The sequence below is a fragment of the Natator depressus genome, chromosome 24 (assembly GCF_965152275.1).
Source record: "Natator depressus isolate rNatDep1 chromosome 24, rNatDep2.hap1, whole genome shotgun sequence".
NCBI classification, from domain to species: Eukaryota; Metazoa; Chordata; order Testudines; family Cheloniidae; genus Natator; species Natator depressus.
This window is the reverse complement of record NC_134257.1, coordinates 10,613,853-10,631,604: the sequence shown is the minus strand read 5'-3', so window position 1 is coordinate 10,631,604 and position 17,752 is coordinate 10,613,853.

The following is a 17,752-nucleotide window of genomic DNA, read 5'->3' as shown; positions in this document are numbered from 1 at the left end:
AGAAGCTTCTTTGATTGTGGCAACTAAATTCCCTGAAGATTCCCCTGAGGCAATCAGAGTCCAGACACTCCAAGAAGAGAAAAGAAGGTTTAAACTCCCAAAATAAGTAGTTAAATTCCTCTGATTGTATACACCGTTACTAGACTATAAAAACATACCAAGGAAGATGTGACCCGGGGTGCCTAGGGTAGCCCTCACTGAAAATGCCAAGGTCAGGGCAGGCTGCAAAAAGGAGAGCTGATTCTCCCAAAACTGGTGGGTAACACTGTAGTTATATTCACCAACCATCACAAACTGTGCTCCTGATCCCCGCCACTGGTTATCAAGAAGCTGAAAAAGAAATCACGCAGCCCCCTTTATTGCATTCCAGTTGTCTGGCTTCCTATCAGTACATGGGTCCAGCACAGTGAGAAGTTATTTCAAATCTCTGCTCACTATACAAAATGTTCTTCTGACCTACAGGGCCAGTCACATTACCAGGTCAATGTTAGTTTGGATCTTACCCAAAATACCACACTGCCAGCCAATCCTTTAGTACCTAGAACTAAAGGTTTATTATAAAGAAAAAAGAAAGAACAGGAAGAGTGTTGTTCAATAGTAAAGCAGTCACATACATACAGAGACTTCAAAGTCTATATATCAGGTTCTTAGCAGTATTGGTGTGTTTGCTGGCTTGAAAGTCCCTCTGGAATCATCCAAAACTTGGATGGGTCATTCAGTCCTTTGTTCGGAGCTTCATTTTGCAGAGAAGTGAGTCCAGAGGTGAGAAGCAGGATTGAAGACAAAATGGAGATGATGCAGCTGCCTTTTTATATCCGTTGCCACGCGGCTTGTACTTCCTTTGTCCCAAACAACAACTCATAGCACATGACATGGAAAAACCTTGGAGTCCCCTGTGTGTAAGGCATGCCCCTACAAGTCCTGCTGACTCTAAGGTGTAGCCCCTGCTTCTTTCAATGGGTTCTTTGTACAGCTGATGACCCTTGACGGGCCATTGAACAGGCTAGGCAGTGATGATGCCAATCTGTCTGGGGGTGTCACCCAGAAACACAGCACAAGTTTTGAAATACAGATATACCCCGTATATCTATAACTCACAATGCAAACGTGATACAAACATATAAACAAGCCTATCATACTTGGCAAATCGCACATTTCCACTGACATCTTACACAGCATATCTGGCATGATTCATTGCAATTTAATAATATTGGTATTAATAATAATATAAAGTGTCTCACATATTCCATACAGCATCACATAAGGTCTTTTATGAAAGCATGTAATGTTCTAAATTCAATAATTATCATGAGATATGTACATAGTCTGTGATTCTGAATCAATGTATTTGTGTCCAGAGAAAATTGCTCATAATCCGTGCTATGACTTCAACTACACCTCACAGCAGGTGGGTGAGCAGTCAAACATGAGGTGTTGATCATCGTAGTAGTGGAAATCTGGCTCCAGGTTTTGCATCTGTTGTTTGGGCTGGTGCTGCTTTGAGTTGGGGGGTCCTGGTCTGTGGGGAGTTTGCTTCTGATGATGAGCTTGGCAAAGTTGGGAATTGTTTAAAGGCAGAAGAAGGGGGTTGGGAATGATTTCTTTCAGGATGTGCTCCCCATCAAGGACAGGTTGTAACTGTTTGATGATACGCCATATACGTTTCAGTGTAGCGTGGTAGGTGACAACCCGGGGTGTGTAGTCATTGGGGCAGTTTTCTGTATTGAAGCAGGTTCTCTCAGGGTAGCTGGATGGTCCATTCCATGATGAGATCGACTTTGCTGGTGGAGTGTCCTTGTTTGGTGAAGGTGGTTTTAAGTGTGTTAAGGTGTCTATGCCGGGGTGACACAGCCCCCCACTCTGGACTGCACCCTGGTATGTCACACAGCCACACCCTAGCTCTCCACCTGGCCCCACTAAAGTCAGCAGCAGGAACAGGAAGCTGTCTGAACTGGGCTTGTTCCTGCTCCTGGCATCCCGACCCAGCTTGAATCCTAGCCTATGACTTGTGGCTCCCAACCTCCAGTTTGTCCCCTGCCTCTGATCCCCTGGTAGCCTGACCCGGCCTGACTCTGACTCCTGACTCATGGTTCTGATCTCCAGTTTGTCTCCTGCTTCTGAGCTCTTGGCATCCTGATGTAGCTGACTCTTGACTCCTGTCTTGTGACTGTGTGCTCTGGCTCTGGCCATTAGGTCTGGCTGCCCACAACTCAGCCGTGACAGCCAGACTAGATGATCAGGTCAGGATCGGGAAAATATTTTTGAACTAGTTAAAGTTGGTTATGATTCCCAACCCTCAGGTGACAGAATCTGTGTCTGTCTCTTGTAGGTGTATATCTGGCCCCTATCACTGCAGTATCTGAGCCCTCACCACTTTCAGGATATTTATAATCACAGTCTGCCTGTGAGGTAGGGGAGGGCTATTATAGGTTAGGGGAATGAGGCCCAGAGAGGCTGTGTCTTTGTCTTTTCTGCCAAACGAGGTATTTTTGTTACAGGACGATAACTAACGAGCCTCAGTTCTCATTGTAAAACCCTAGTGGAGACAAGGCACAGGCAGATTTTACTGTGACATAGCTGGGTGAGGTCAGCACTCCATGCTTCATCTGGGTTCGCCCTTGTGACGGATTGAATCACAGAAACCCCTTTGGGAGTGCCACCTGATGTGCCTGAGCCCGATTTCCCTGCCAGCTTGGGACTTCAGTACCTTGCCTTGTTTGAGCCAGACACACTAGCCTGCCGCAAACACAGATCCAAGTCTGAACCACATCCCCTTACAAGCTGCAGGCTTAACTAAAAACAGCTTAAGAAGTGCTCCTGTCTCCAGCACTCAGATACCCAGCTCCCAATGGTGTCCAAACCCCAAATAAATCCATTTTACCCAGTATAAAGCGTATACACAATAAACTCATAAATTGTTCGCCCTCCGTAACACGGATAGAGAAATATGCACAGCTGTTTGCTCCCCCAGGTATTAATATTTGCTCTGGGTTAATTAATAAGTAAAGAGTGATTTTATTAAATATAAAAAGTAGGATTTAAGTGGTTCCAAGTAATAACAGACAGAACAAAGTAAATTACCAAGCAAAATAAAATAAAACACGCAAGTCTAAGTCTAATACAGTAGAAAACTGAATACAGATAAAATCTCACCCTTAGAAATGTTTCAATAAGCTTCTTTCACAGACTGGACGCCTTCCTAGTCTGGCCCAATCCTTTCCCCTGGTACAGTCCTTGTTCCAGCTCAGGTGGTAGCTAGGGGAATTCTCATGACTGCAGCCCCTTCTGTTCTGTTCCACCCCCTTATATATCTTTTGCACAAGGCGGGAATCCTTTGTCCCTCTCTGGGTTCCCACCCCTCCTTCTAAATGGAAAAGCACCAGGTTAAAGATGAATTCCAGTTCAGGTGACATGATCACATGTCACTGTAAGACTTCATTACCCACTTGATGAGAGTGAGAGTGGCTACCCTACCTCTGCAGCCCAAGAGATGGGTGGAGGTCCCCCCTGGACTGTCTCTGAGGGAAGTCACACCTAGAGTGATCAATAGATACTTTACCAAGGTGATCAATGTTGGCTGCTTTGGATTAAAATTCACTCAAATCTTAGGTGCAAGAATAATGAAATGTTGTTATCCTTATTGTATGAGTAAATCAAAACAAAGAGGTAAAGTCCTCATGGATTATTTTGCTTTGAAATGACTTTTTGTTTAGAAATTTATTTTATTATAGTATACATTATTATATCTCAAATAGAACATTCAAAACTGAAACAAAACAATTTGATTTTATAGAAATGAAATGTTTCAATTGATCCAAAATGATTTTTTCTTTTTTTGAAAAATTTGGCTCATGGCAAACACTGGAATTGACCAGTCCACCTTGTTCTGGAACGAAACCCAATTTTGAAAGGTCAGAATTTCCTGCAAAACGGGGATTCTGGTTCTTGTGCAGCTCCACATGTTGCAGAATTCGTGGAGGTACAGCTAAGTTTGTGCTGCCACCAAGTGGCACTTTTATCACATCCCACTGAACGTCAGAGCTGGCTGGGGGTTGAGCTGTTCATAACAAATACCATTTCAAAGTATAATTTATAACCTTCAGCAACTGCTCTGAACAAATGCAACAAGAGAACCCAGATCTAGATCTCAGTTATCCTTGTTTAAATCCAGAATGACCCCACTGGAGTCCATGGAATTTTTCTGGATTTATACCTGAGTAACTGAGATCCAAACCTGACCAGCATTGGGGTGAAAATCCATTAGAGATCGGGGATCATGCAGACAACTTTCCTTCAAAAAGGTTAATTTTTTCACAAAACAAACTTGATTTTGTTTCAATTACCTCTCACTAGTCTGTCGCTCTGTTGATCTACCTAGGATTATTCAGCTGTGGAGAAGAATGTACCAAGACAGGCTGGGATCTCAGTGACACCAGCATGAATAGGGGTGATTTCTCACCTTTGCACCTGTGTAACTGAAGGCTGGGCAACTCTCAGTTTTTGTATCGATTTAATTCTTTGGTTTAGAAATTGATCAAGTTAAATCTGTGCACCTCCTGGTGCGGAGATGGACAGAGCCGTCTGAAGGTGCTTCCCAGTATGGTTTATTACTCAGAGAAGCTGATGCAAAGGTGTTTATAATGGGGTAACTGCATCCACACCAGAGGGTTGCATGCATTAAATTGCATCTGTTTCTAAATGGAACTAGTTAAAGCGATACAAATGCGGGGTGGAGCCAGCTCTGAGGTCAGACACTGGCCCAGAGAGGCTCTGTCTGAGACTTCGCACTTTTGTTCCTGGGTACCTCGTGGAGGGGCTGGGGTCAGACAGCAGAAAGCTGCTCATCTTCCCTTCCAAGGCCCTTCACAGCCACCTACCTGTTGTCTCCCACACACTGTCGAGATACGGTCTCATAGGCAGTGGGTATAAGAAGCCAGGGGAGACTAAGCCTCCCCAAACAGCCTGCCCACTGCCTTTGGAATGCGCCCCCTCTGAAAGGATTGGCGCCCTGGCCTTGGCCCCGGCCGTGCTCTGCCCCGAGGCCCTGGTCTCGCTCATCCTCTTCCCCCAAGGCGCCACCTCTTCCTGTCCCTGCTCCGCCCACATGGGAGCCTCATGGCAGCAGGTGAAGAGGTGCATGCGAGTGGTGAGTAACCAGCTGGCCGGCCAACCGGCAGGCAGGGGGGCCTGGGGTATGGGGCAAAGAGGTGTGAGCAGCAGGCGGCGGGGCCAGGGGTGTGGGAAAAGAGGGGCAAGCGATGGGTGGGGGTGAAGAGGTGCGAGTGGCAGGCGGGAGCCTCAGGGAAGGGGCCGAATAGGGCCAAAGGCGGTGCATGGGTCGGGCGTCTGGGGGAGCAGACTGAGTGGGGGTGGGCCTCGGGACGTGGCCACAGTCTCGGTGCTCTCAGCCTCCCCAAATGAAGGAGTTACATGCCATTCACATGTGGACTCCTGCCTCTCATCAGCCCGTGCTGCCAACCTCCAGAGTCCACTGGCTCCATCTTCAAACAAGCCCCTTGGTGCTTTCCCCAGCCTGCCCCTCCTGCTTGAGGGGAGGAGGAAGAGCTCCCTGAGTATCCGCACAGCCCCTTCATCATCCTCGTTCCTCTGCTTTGCCCTGATTCCTGCAGAAATCTCACCAACCCTCAGGCGGCTGGTGAGCGGAGATTGCTGCCCCTCACCCTGACCAGTTCTGTGCGCTCCCCCGTCTGTCTGTACCTACCTGTCGTCTCTTGCCCTAGACACAGACTGTGCATGGCTCAAGGCAGGGACCATCTCTCTGTTCAGCATTTGTGCAGCAACTGGCACCTTGGGGTCCAGGCCATGACTTGGGCACCTTGGCACTATGGTAATACAACAACAAGAGACTCACGTAGGGCAGAAGTCCTCAGACAGACACCTCACATAGGTGGGCTCTGCCCAAAGGACACTGCCAGCGGTGGATTCACTTGGACAGGTTGGCGGGCAGGGGGGACATGGGAGCAGAGATCACAGCCCTGGAGCCTCTGAGCTCAGGAGTGAGCTGGGGCAGGGGGAGTTGTATTGGGGAGGGGGTGATTGTTGGGGGACCACCTCCTTCTCAGCTGGGGTTTGTGCAGGGCAGGCTTTGTGCATGCTCACCAGATCCGTCCCCACAGGCAAGGTACAGCCTGGCCTGAGGGTCTCTTCGGCACCTAAGCACTGAACTGCTCAGCCGTGTCAGGGCTGCGGCAGCTGGGTACATGTCCACCAGTGTCCAGGTCTGAAGGCAGCACTGCCGCCCACCAGCAGCAGCGCAGAAGTAAGGGTAGCGTGATATTGACTGTTGAGGCACAGAAAAGGATTCTGCTTGTACTTCAGAAACTTCAGGGACACATCTTGCATCTTGCTACTTGATGAGCCATCAACCACTGCTGAGAAAGATACGCTCTACAGAGAAACATGCATGAGCCTAACAGGAAGAAGCGCAGTAGGAAAGGACTGACTGCATGTAAAAAGGTACATTTAAATTTGATTTACATTTATTTTTGAGGCCCTTACACTTGTTATTTATAAATGTTAGTGTGACTGGTTTCCTGGGGTACAACCTGGACTATGAGCCCTCTGTCTTACCAGCCTGGGCTCCCTCTCACACTGTGATGCTGTTGCTAAGTCACAAACCTCTATCAGGTACTGCCCTTATGCAACCTTTCACAGGCAAGGACACACCCAACAGAATGCTTCTCCCTGCCATTCATGAACCAGCAATAGAGAGGCTCCAGCCAATTCCCCCCAGCCTTGCACCCCAGAACTCTACCATCTTGAGCTAATCAGAAGTCTGACCAGTGTAAGTTCATTAAGTTCGCCACTTCTACAAAGGAAAGTGGGCGTGCACCAGCCTTTGAAACCTGAGCAGATCCCAAGCACGTCAACCCAAACACACTGTTTTAGGTAAAATATAAAACTAGATTTATTAACTACAAAAAGATAGATTTTAAGTGATCATAAGTAGTGAGCATAGAGATCAGAGTTGGTTACTTAAGAAATAAAATAAATTCCCAGTCTAAGTTCTATAAACTAAACAGGATTTGAATCAAGCAGTGTCACACCCGGATAGATAGTACAAGCAGGTTACAAATCTTCAGTACACATCCTGGAACTCTTCTCCACCCGGGATCACCTCCCCAGTTCAAAGTCTTTGTTCTCCAGATGTATTTCCAGGTGTTGAGTTGTGGGGGCAGTGCCAAAGAGCCACAGTAATATGTCAGCAGCCCCCCATAGGCTCCTGCTCCCAGCGCCTCCTGCCCACTGACAGCCCCGCTGATCAGCGCCTCACCCTCCCTCCCCGCATTTCCTGATCAGCTGTTTCATGGTGTGCCGGAGGATCTGGGGGGGAGGGAGAAGAACGAGGGCATGGCAGGCTCAAGGGAGGGAGTGGGAAGGGGTGAAGTGGGGTCAGGGCCTGTGGCAGAGCCAGGGGTTGAGCAGTGAGCTCCCCCCAGCACATTGGAAAGTTGGCACCTGTAGCTCCAGTCCTGGAGTTGGTGCCTATACATGGAGCTGCATATTAACTTCTGAAGAGCTGCATGTGGCTCCAGAGTCACAGGTTGGCCACCCCTGGTCTCGGTGCTCCCTCTGAGAAGTCTCCATTGTGTACTGTTCCTGGGATAGTCGTTGGGAGTGTGGATTCCCTTTCATGGGCCATCAGCACGTCTGGTTCCTCCACTGTTGCACCTCACAGGCTGTTTGTGGGTGTTCCCAACCTCACAATATATTTCACTAACACACACATAGCAAAATATCATAACTCCACATACAGTGATAGCACATACAATCCAACAGGATATTAATGTTCAACAGATCAAAACTTTTAAAATGATACCTCACAAGTCATACTTTATAAAGAACATAACATAATTGTATGACAGTGGTGAATATGGGGGTTCCAGGGTGCTGCTTCAAGGTACAGATTCCCACAGTTAGATATTCAAAATAGAAAGAAACTGTACAATAGAAACTGTACCCCTCTTCCCGTCAACTCCCCTCCTCCCCCCCGCAGTGTCCTCTATTTGGGAACTTGAAATGTGGTAACCTTAGACAGGGGGATTTCCCAGCATACTCAGCACTGGCCTCACACTGCTTCTTGGAGTATGGTGGGAGGTGGGGGAGGGTGTGGCAAATGCTGGGCACTTTGGGAAATCCCCCATGGAAAGCATGGAGGAGGGGCTGCCTTTTGCATTCCAGCTTTTAATACAAATTGCTGAGAATCCGGGTCTGGATCCAGAGTGCCCCAGCATCTGGGGTATTAGACTTGGGGCATTGGGCTGGCTGAGCCCTACTCACATGCAGGCCCTCACTTGGCGTGGGATCACTGAGATACACGCTGCACTGTGTGCGTTAGCTGCAGTAGAGTATCAGCTAGCGGGATAGGGATCTACCTCCAGCCCACACCAACGAACGTCACCTGGCCCTGGGGACCAGCCTTCATGGAACTCTGTTTAGGTCAAGGCTGAGAGGGAGGCTGGCCTTGTCCTTGGGGGGGCTGGGACATGGTAGCGCTGAGGGCAGTGCCCAGCTCTGCCACAGATGCTCTGTGTGACTTTCAGTAATTCACGTGGCCCCACTTCCCCAGCTGCAAAGTCTCTGGTGAGACTGTGAGCTCTTCAGAGAAAGGGAAGGGGAAGTGGTCAGTGGTATGTGGGGGAGAGCCTGGGTTTGAAAGAGATTTTCTGTCAGAATTGCACAGTGAGGAGTGTTGCTAGGTGCTGAAGGCTGGGATGCCATTGTCTCAGTAACACCGTTCAGACTGCTCAGTGCTTCTGTGCTAACAGCAGCGAAGGCAGCCTGCTCGTTCAGCAGACCTCGATGCTACTCATAAAGAACGACCAGCAGCACGGTCTGGTGACAAAGGCAGCTGGCCAGGTTTATTGCCCTCAAGGCACAGTCATAGCGCCCTGGCTCTGTGGTTACAGGTACACTAACACATGAGTGCCCAGTGGCAAGGAGCAGCTCAGTCAGCAGTGGGAGTCTCTGCTGTCCCCTCAGCCACAAGAAGGGTAAAGGTGAGGTACCCCCACATTTATAGACTGAGACAAACAACTGAGATAAACAACTTACTTACCACCTGAAGTATTCCATGACAGCCATTTGTTACCTCCCCTTGTTCCTGATATCTTGGACAAAACGTCCCTATTCAGTATTCTGTCGAACCATCTGATCTTGTACTAGACTGGGGTGACGCTGTACTAGCCAGAATACATTTACATAAATATCTAGTGCATAGTACACTAGCAACAACTTTGTCAAGTTCAAGTGCTGGATGCTCATCTGCTTTAATACATGGCCTGACTTGGGTTCACAGCCTCTGGTTCAGGCCTCAGATCTTGCACCAGGCTCAGCGCTCCAGGCTCGATCTCTCAACTACATCCCCTGCTCTTTGTCTTTTTATGGGGAGGATCTTTACCCATTGTGATGGGTTGTCACCCACCAGGGTGCAGTCTGGGAGCCGTGGGAACCGCTGTACCCATCTACTCACCCAGTTTTGCTGGCCCTTTGCTCACACTGCTTTGCTGGTGACACAGAGCCAGCCTCTCCAGGTCCTGTTATCACCCAACACGACAGCAGCTCAGGCCACACACCCAATTGAATTACCTGAGTCTAGGGGCTCGGGTCCTCAGGCCGGGCAGAGCACAAACAGTCTGATGTCCTAGCTCTGTCAGATGTCAGACAAACGCAAGCCTCTTGGCCTAAAGTGGAGAGGCTGGCACCCCAGGGGTGGGGTTGGCAGCAGGAGGAAGGGAGGCCCAGGCCCAGCCTACTCCACTGGGTCCCAGCCTAGTATCCTAACAGTAGTGGAGTATGCCATTGGCCTTCTTGGCAACAACGGCACACTGCTGACTCATATCCATCTTCTTGTCCTCTGTAATCCCCAGGACCTTTTCTGCAGAACTGCTGCTTAGCCAGTCGGTCCCCAGCCTGTAGTCGTGCATGGGATTCTTCCCTTCCTAAGTGCAGGACTCTGTACTTGTCCTTGTTGAAACTCATCAGATTTCTTTTGGCCCAATCCTCCAATTTGTCTAGGTCACTCTGGACCCTATCCCTACCCTCCAGCGTATCTACCTCTCCCCCCAGTTTAGTGTCATCTGTGAACTTTCTGAGGGTGCAATTAATCCCATCATCCAGATCATTAATAAAGATGTTGAACAAAACCAGCCCCAGGACCAACCCCTGGGGCACTCCACTTGATACCGGCTGCCAGCTAGACATCGAGCTGTTGATCACAACCCATTGAGCTTGACAATCTAGCCAGCTTTCTATCCACCTTATAGTCCATTCGTCCAATCCATACTTCTTTAACTTGCTGGCAAGAATACTGTGGGAGACCATATCAAAAGCTTTGCTAAAGTCAAGATATATCACATCCACCGCTTACCCCATATCCACAGAGCCAGTTATCTCATCATAGAAGGCAATCAGGTTGGTCAGGCATGACTTGCCCTTGCTGAATCCATGTTGACTGTTCCTGATCACCTTCCTCTCCTCCAAGTGCTTAAAATGGTTTCCTTGAGGACCTGCTCCATGATTTTGCTGGGGACTGAAGTGAGGCTGACTGGTCTGTAGTTCCCATGGTTCTCTTTCTTCCCTTTTTTAAATATGGGCACTATATTTGCCTTTTTCCAATCCAACCTCCCCCAATCGCCACAAATTTTCAAAGATAATGGCCAATGGCTCTGCAATCACATCAGCCAACTCCCTCAGCACCCTTGCATGCATTAGAACTGGACCATGGACTTGTTCATGTCCAGCTTTTCTAAATAGACGTTAACCTGTTCTTTCACCTCTGAGGGCTGCTCACCTCCTCCCCATACTGTGTTGCCCAGTGTAGCAGTCTGGGAGCTGACCTTGTCTGTGAAGACTGAGGCAAAAAAAGCATTGAGTACTTCAGCTTTTCCACATCATCTGTCACTATGTTGCGTCCCCCTTTCAGTAAGGGTCCCACATTTTCCCTTACCTCCTTCTTGTTGCTAACATACCTGTAGAAACCCTTCTTGTTACCCTTCACATCCCTTGCTAACTGCAACTCCAGTTGTGCCCTGGCCTTCCTGATTACACCCCTGCATACTCGAGCAATATTTTTATACTCCTCCCTAGTCATCTGTCCAAATTTCCACTTCTTGTAAGCTTCCTTTCTGAGTTTACGCTCACCGAAGATTAAGCCAAGACTGTTGAAGACTGTTAAGCCAAGCTGGTCGCCTGCCATATTTGCTATTCTTTTTGCACATTGGGATGGTTTGTTCCTGCACCCTCAATAAGGGTTCTTTACAATACAGCCAGCTCTCCTGGACTCCTTTCCCCTTCATATTAGCCTCCCAGGGGATCCTGCATATCAGTTCACTGAAGAAGTCAAAGTCTGTTTTTCTGAAGTCCAGGGTCTGTATTTTGCTACTCTCCTTTCTTCCCTTTTTCAGGATCCTGAACTTGACCATCTCATGGTTACTGCTGCCCAGGTTGCCACCCACTTCTACTTCCCCTACCAATTCTTTCCTGTTTGTGAGCAGCAGGTCAAGAGGAAGATGACCCCTAGTTGGTTCCTCCAGCACTTGTACCAGAAAGTTGTCTCCAACACTCTCCAAAAACTTCCTGAATTTACTTTGCTGAGTCAGCGGCGTATTAACGCCTAGGCTGACAAGGCCTAGGCCTAGGGTGGCAAATTTGCAGGGGCGGCAAATTTATAATAGCAACCAGAGGCTGCTTCCCCCGGTGCCGGTTTTCGCCCTCCGCCCCCGGCCTCACCCCAACTCCACCCCTTCCCCGCCCCTATTCCCCGCCCCCTCCCTGCCCCTATTGGTCCCCTTCCTCAAATCCCTGCCTTGGCCCCGCCTCCTCTCCTGAGCACACCGCGTTCCCCCCCTTCCCCCCTCCTACACGAAGCTGTTTCGCACACAAGCACTGGCAGGGAGCGGGGGGGAAGCAGGACCTGGCGGCGCACTCAGGGGAGGAGGCGGAGCGGAGGCAAGCTGGGTCGGGGGGTCGGCAATTATTTCTGAGCCTAGGGGTGGCAAAATCATTAATCTGCCACTGTGCTGAGTAATATACATTTAAACAACAGTTAAACCTAGTCCAGCTAGTGGTTTCTATAATATCTCTGTAGATGATTGCATACTCAATTGTCCATATATGGTAGACTGAAATTAGTTGACCCGTCTGTTACATATAAAGCAGTTCATTTTTCTTTCCTGATGCCTGGGCGTTTCTTTATTGTGTACTGATAGCTTCTGGTGTCTGTGGTCTGTGGGATGCGCCCTTAAGCAGCTTATGGTTAACATCATAAAGTTTTTGCTTGTTTGCTTTAATTTCTCTGGTTCTCAATAACCCACATTTGATATACAGATTAATTTAGCTTGTTTACACTGTAATAGGGACAACGTCTTCTATAACACAAGCTATGTTTTTGTTCTGATTTTTCCCAATTTTTAGCTCAAATATAATTGTTACAGATGCTTTTGCAGTTTTTGCATAGACATTCATTTTTACTTCCTTAGCATGTGCATTACTTATTTTTATACTAAATGTAGAGCTTAACTACTAAAATAGATGCTTGCACTCTTCTGTGAGAAGGTGTATTGCTTTCCCCTGCTGAGCACTGTTTTAGCAAAACAGTTACTGTAGTAACAGAAATTTTTACCCAAGCTTTTTAGAGTTAATTTGCTAGTCACACCAATTCAACTTTTGTGAACTGTTTGGAAGCATACTTTAACAACCACTACTTCCATTTAATATAACATAAAAGAAAAAAAGTATAAAAATTAAACCAAAATGAATTTTAAATGCAGGTCTATGCACACACTTTGAGGGTACTAAACTTTCATGGCATTTGGTTTTGTCTGGGAGACAAAACTGGTTGAAACTGTTTGGTTAACTTTAACATTTTGCAACATAACCAAACACAGTATATATATTGTTCTATTTTTAAACATTTTTCTATAACATTTTATAACTATATTTTAGTATTTAATAAGGGCTCAAACAAGTTTATAAAAACCCTAAAAAGAAACTGACATTTTGTTACTATTAACTTTGCATTAATATTAAGGTTTCCCCTTACATTATTTCCTTTTAAAAAAAAGGAGGACTTGTGGCACCTTAGAGACGAACAACTTTATTTGAGCATAAGCTTTCGTGAGCTACAGCTCACTTCATCGGATGCATTCATTTTTTTTTCCACTGAATGCATCCGATGAAGTGAGCTGTAGCTCACGAAAGCTCATGCTCAAATAAATTTGTTAGTCTCTAAGGTGCCACAAGTCCTCCTTTTCTTTTTGCGAATACAGACTAACACGGCTGCTACTCTGAAACCTGTCATTATTTCCTTTTGTGATGCATGGCTAGAAAGGGTTAAATAGCTTGCAGGCTGAATGACCTAAAGACCACCTTTAAAGTCATGTTAGAAAGATATGCAAATGATAATTAGGGCCATTCATGCTAAATAGGCTAGAACTTTGAAATGCAAACCTATATTGTTAGAAGTAATACAAATTGTGTGTATCTTAGATGCTACCCCTAAACAGACAGTTCCTGTCTGTCGCTATAACTATTGATTCAGAGATCAAAAGGGAATATTAACATTTGGATAAATCTTGGGTAAAATAATGTCATTGTCCATATGTCTCTTTGAAGTTTGTAATAGACTGCCTAATGGATAAATTGCCCTATGTTAATTTGTGTAACTAATTACTGGAGGTGTTTAGAAAGCAAAAGGTTACATCAAAAGCCTATTGTTTAACCAGGACTGTGTGGTTAAGTGGATGCTAGGACACTGTAAAAAAGACCCTTGGGTCCTGATCCTGTTCATCTCAGATCTGCTTAGGCTTTTTCAGGGGAAGTTTGAGTCGCAAGACTGAGGTCCCAGTTATGCTGGTACACCCTGAATATGAGATTTGGACGTTGGACTATAACCTATGAACTGAATTCTAAAGGAACTCTTTGCAACTACAAAGCTCATCATCTCTGCTGTGAATCTGAACCTCAGTGAATTGAACTCATGTCTGTCTGTATATTGATCTTTTAACTGTACTCTCTCTCTCCCTCTTTTGTTTTTTAATAAATTTTAGTTTCGTTAATAAGAACTGGCTGTAGTGTGTCTTTGGGTAAGATCTGAAACATTCATTAACCTGGGAGGTGACGTGTCCAATCCTTTGGGGTTGGTACAACCTTTTCTTTTATATGATGAAATAAGATTTACAGAAATTTTCATCATATTTGATGTGGGTAACTGGATGGAGGCCGGAGGCTGGATCACTTTAAGGGAACTGTGTTGTTTGGACTTCTGAGTAACCAGGAAGATAATAAAGAAGCTGTTTTATGCTGGCTTGGTAAATCTAAGTATTGGAATATCCACCAGCTTTATGGGAATTGTCTGCCCCGTTCTTTGCAGTTCACCCTAATTGAGTGACCATAGCTGGGTCCCCCCCCAGGTCACACCAAAAAAATAGTCACATGACACACTCAGCATACAACACAGGACAACATAATACGTACATACAAAACAAACACAATTATTTTAATAATGCTATTAAATTGCACAGAGAAAAGCCCATATGTCAAATATTAGTCAGAGGTTAGGATTAGAAGCAGAGTTAACATTTCTGTTACTTGGCTTGTCGTAACTAGAACTTTTAACTTTTAAAACAAAGAGAGAACAGAAGAAGGAGGTGTGGGGGGAAGAGCAACCTAGGAAGAGAGGGAGACCTGAGCAGAGAGAGGTGAATTTACTCTGTCAAGTTTTATCTTAAACCACAGACAGCAGCAGCAAATTTAGCAAACTGAGAAAGGATATAAAGGAAAACGTAACTGGTAGGTAAAAATATTTGAGAAAGAAGGTTACATTATTAGCTCTAAGCAGAGGAGTGGGGCTCTGTGGTTTAAGCAGTTGGGAACTCGTACCTCTGGTTTTTATCCTGGCTCTGAGAGGAGAGTGGCCGTTTTTACCTCCTCTTGCAAAACCTGAATTTGTTCCTCCAGTGTCTGTTGCTTTTGTTGCTTTTTCTAACTTTTTTGTTTGTTTCTGTTACTTGCCCTGCCCATGTTGGGATGTGTTGTCTTAACCATTTAACAGCCCTGGCCACAGTTTGCAATATTGTCCATTTCTTACTGTTGTTATTTTTCAGGATGACAGTCTTTGCCCTAGCCTTACAGATTCCAGTCCATGTTTCCCCACTTCGTTTTTTAAACTCACATGGACCTTTTTCTTTCCATTACCCAGCGTGTCTAAAACTTATTAAAATCTGTGCATTGAAGGGAGGGAAATAGGGGATTCCCTAGCTCATAATTTTCTGTCATGTTAGGTTACAATCCCTACAGAGGGCAGCTTGTCACCTACTGGCTCAGTGGTCAGGGTCACCGGTGTTGCTAAGTGCTGAAGGCTGGGATGTTGTTGCTTTGGTAACGCCGTTCAGGCTGCTCAGTGCTTTTGTGCTAACAGCAGCGAAGGCAGCCTGCTCGTTCAGCAGACCTCGATGCTACTCATAAAGAACGACCAGCAGCACGGGTCGGTGACAAAGGCAGCTGGCCAGGTTTATTGCCCTCAAGGCACAGTCATAGCGCCCTGGCTCCGTGGTTACAGGTACACTAACACGAGTGCCCAGTGGCAAGGAGCAGCTCAGTCAGCAGCGGGAGTCTCTGCTGTCCCCTCGGCCACACAAAGGGTTAAGGCGAGGTACCCCGACATTTATAGACTTAGACAAACAGCAGCGATAAACAACTAGTGTACCACCTGACGTGTTCCATGACATCTGTTTGTTACCTCCCATGGTTCCTGATGTCTTGGACAAAACCACCCTATTCAGTGTTCTGTCAAACCATCTGATCTTGTACTAGACTGGGGTGCAATATATTTACATAAATATCTAGTGCCTAGAATACTAGCAACAACTCTGCCAAGTTCATGTACTGGATGCAGATCTGCTTTAAAACATGTCCTGACTTTGGTTCACAGCCTCAGGTCTTGCACCAGGACGCGTGCACCAGGCTCTCTCTCTCTATTAGAAAGGGAGGAGTGCTCAGAGGTAGCTTGGGACCCCCTTTGGGATGCAGACCCCCGTGCTGGCTCTGCGCCCCTTAGTTCTGATGGGGAGGGGGAAGGGAGTGAATTAAAACACTCACTTTCTGCAAGTTCCTGCTAGGACCAAACAGGTGTTCACAGAGCAGCACTCCGCTCCCACAGTGGCAGTTCCGCTTCGGCCCCCAGGAAATCCCTTGATTTGCATAGTGGCGATTCACCCAGCTGTGTTATGGCCTGAACAGCACCCAGCCCCGATTGCACAGGGGCCAGCGACTTGTCACTCTTGGTGCTTAAGGTCTGTGGTGGCTGGTGATAGAGGAGGGGTGTGCATGGAGGCAGGCAGATATGTGCCTATGGAGACTGACTGGGGTTGGGCTCCAGTCTCTTTGGGGACATAGGTTTCAACCCCACAGCCGCCTAGGTAGGGAGTGTAGCCTAGCAGTTAGGCACTAGACTGGGACTCAGGAGCTGGGAGTTCAACCCCAGTTCTGCCACTGCTCTGCTGGGTGACCCTAGGCAGGCCGCTTCCCCCTCTGTGCCTCAGCTGGCCCATCTGTAAAAGGGGGGTAATGGTTTGGGATCTAGCGAGGAGACACCCTCTGTTCAAATGGGGGGCTGTTGGAAAGAAATGGGGCCAAGCTGCATTTTCAATGTTTCATTTTTAACACCATTTGCCTCTTTGTTTTGACCAGCCTCCCGTGTTTGCTCCTCACTTGAACTAGCGTGGCTGAGTGCCGCTCGCTCCCCTGGGGGTGACTCAGGAGCGACTCCACGGCCAGTCCCGGGAGCAAACCCAGCAAGAGCGAGATCGGAGTCAGGCCTGTAACGGGCTGACTGGGAACCCAGCATAGTTACTGGCATTACAGACGGGGCAGACGAGCTGGGCAGGCCGGGAGTGTCAGGGTGGGGGTGGCGGTTGGGGAGCCAGGGGGGATGCAGATCCTCTGGGGTCATGTGCAGGGTCAGCAGCTGAACGCTGGCAATGTGCAGAAAGACCAGAGGGAGATGAGTATCAGGGGATAGCCGTGTTAGTCTGTAGCCACAAAAACAACAAGGAGTCCGGTGACACCTTGAAGACTAACAGATAGAGCTTCTACATCCATGGTGGCCAGGATGGTGTTTTCAGGAAGATCACCAATGCATTGTAGTTTTCTCAGAAAGTCAATGAGCACCCTAGGCCAGATCCGCAGTGGGTGTAAATCACTCCATTGACTTCACTGGAGCAGAGACAATTTACAGCCACTGGGGTTTGGTCCTCTGTGTCTCGCCTGGTATATACAAGAGCCAGGACAAGGCTGAGCCAAGATCCCCTGCCTATGCCTGGGGGCGGCTCCACATGTGGGTCAAAGATCTCCTGGCCCCAGGAGAGGCGACGGGTAGCACCCCACCCCCGGGGCTGTGGCAGCGCCATCCCAGGCTGGCTGTGAGGGAGTGCTGAGCTCCCCTCAGCTGGCTCCGGACCCTGGGTTGGGGGTAGGGTGACCAGATACCAAGTGTGAAAAATCAGGATGCGGGTGGGGGGTAATAGGTGCCTATATCGGGGGTGGGGGGTAATAGGTGCCTATCTCGGGCCTGGGGGGTAATAGGTGCCTATATCGGGGAGTTGGGGGTAATAGATGCCTATATCGGGGGTGGGGGGTAATAGGTGCCTATATCGGGGCTGGGGGGTAATAAGTGCCCATATAAGCAAAAGCCCCAAATATCGGGACTGTCCCTATTAAATCAGGACATCTG